This window comes from Acinonyx jubatus, chromosome B3 (assembly GCF_027475565.1).
Source record: "Acinonyx jubatus isolate Ajub_Pintada_27869175 chromosome B3, VMU_Ajub_asm_v1.0, whole genome shotgun sequence".
NCBI classification, from domain to species: Eukaryota; Metazoa; Chordata; class Mammalia; order Carnivora; family Felidae; genus Acinonyx; species Acinonyx jubatus.
Genome location: NC_069386.1, coordinates 106,865,267 through 106,867,071, shown reverse-complemented (window position 1 = coordinate 106,867,071; position 1,805 = coordinate 106,865,267). Strand labels below are relative to the sequence as shown.

At 37.2% G+C, this 1,805-nt stretch overlaps 1 non-coding gene across 1 annotated transcript; it reads right to left on the bottom strand.

Moving 5' to 3' along the window:
• Positions 1 to 220: 220 nt before the first annotated feature.
• Positions 221 to 360, bottom strand: LOC113601684 (small nucleolar RNA SNORA50). The gene has a single exon (XR_003422969.1). It is a non-coding gene; the product is annotated as a small nucleolar RNA SNORA50 (small nucleolar RNA).
• Between the last annotated feature and the right edge of the window lie 1,445 nt (positions 361 to 1,805).

Here is a 1,805-nt window from a genome sequence, read left to right as displayed (position 1 = left end):
CGCCTTGTTTTTTATTTTTTATTTTATTAAAATTTTTTTTTAATGTTTATTTCTGAGAGAGAGAGACAGAGCATGAGATGGGGAGACACAGAATCCAAAGGAGGGTCCAGGCTCAGAACTGTCAGCACAGAGCCTGACCTGGAGCTCGAACTCACAAATCACAAGATCATGACCCAAACTGAAGTCTGACGCTTAACCAACTGAGCCATCCAGATGTCCCAAATGCACCTTGTTTTTAAAAGAACAGTTCAGTTGAAAGCTGAAGAGCCCCGGTAATAACAAGTCCTTATGCTCTAGCACTGTTGCTTGGCTGCTGAAGAAGCTACATAACAAGACACATCCGGTTCAAAGGCAGTGCCTTCTCAACAAAAATTTCCATTAAAAAATTCAGTCCTCTTGTTTAACAAGTCTGCTGACACATCTGCTGACCTGTCCTAACTACATTAACTATAAGCCATATTCACCCCTGCCCCTGTTCCTACCCCTAGTCTTCCCTTCAAACAAATGGTTCCTTTCATCACAGACAAGCTTTGAAAATTTTGTTTTTCTTGATACAGATCACTTTGCTCTGTCAAACTGTAAATCAACTTAAAACAAAGCACCATCTCTTAACCTGGATTTCACATCCATGACTTATTTTTGCCTAATGGAATATTCAAATGCTGCATGGATTATGTAGATCATGGCCATTAATTTTACCTGTCAAATATTCTAGCGGTTAGAATTTGTGTGGAAGAAAAAAAAATTCCTGAACATTGTTTTCTACTGTATTGCATATTTTGTGAGTTTAGTAATTAAGCTCTATTCAGGTTGCTATAAACACTTCTTTTCAAATATAACCCTCCAAAAGAAAGATAATGATCAAAGGGGGTGAAAGGCAGGCTTTTCCCAACTGTTCACTGAACCCATCTCCAGGTTTATTAATGTGATATACATTTTCACATATCACTGTGAGTGAAAAGTTCTCATAATATTAAATAACAATGGTCACTCTAGGTGTTTTCCCTGGCTTCACAATAAAGCAGTGTCCTTACTGATATTAAATCCGCCCTCCCCCCACCCTGCCATATACAAGTCTCTGAAGTGGACAGTCTTGGTTCTAGAATGATTCTGAAATGATGTCATTAAAGTTAACCTACAAGCCTCAGCAGCTGTGATTCTGATGATTCAGAAAAGAAATGTGAATACAAGTAAATACAAGAGAAATCACAGACCTGGATTTTACAGTCTCCTAGCCTGATGAGCTTTTCCAGAGGATGTGGAAACTGCAAACCGAAATATTTATTGAAGGGAAGGGCCACATTCAGCTGGAGAGACTCTAAAAGAATATCAGTTAATTTGAAACAAATCTTCTCAAAGAGCGAGCCTCCATGCCTTCAGCCAACCCTATTACTAAAAGTGGTATTTAAAATACTTCAACTAGGTTTGCATTTATGAGAAGGATGTCCTTGTTAAACTACAAGGTGTGCTCCTTCCTATGCAAATTGTAAATTCTGTTGTATATGGTGGAACATGAAAACTGGAAGAAAATAGTTTTTTTTCAATAATCTTCCACTTTTATTATAGAATTAGATGTAAACTTTTACTTTTGAAAGAGCAATACTTTTGAAAGAGCATTGCATTGAGCCTCTTTCCATCCTGATAAAAAGGGAGAAACTATTTTATCCCTTTCTTCTATACAAAGAATTTATTATTTCCAATACTGCTATAGCTTCAAATCTGAGCCCAAGTGACCTACACTGTAGTGCTGGGTTGTTCAACATTAGACATTTCTTGCTGCACGTTGGTTCATCTAAAAAAAAAAA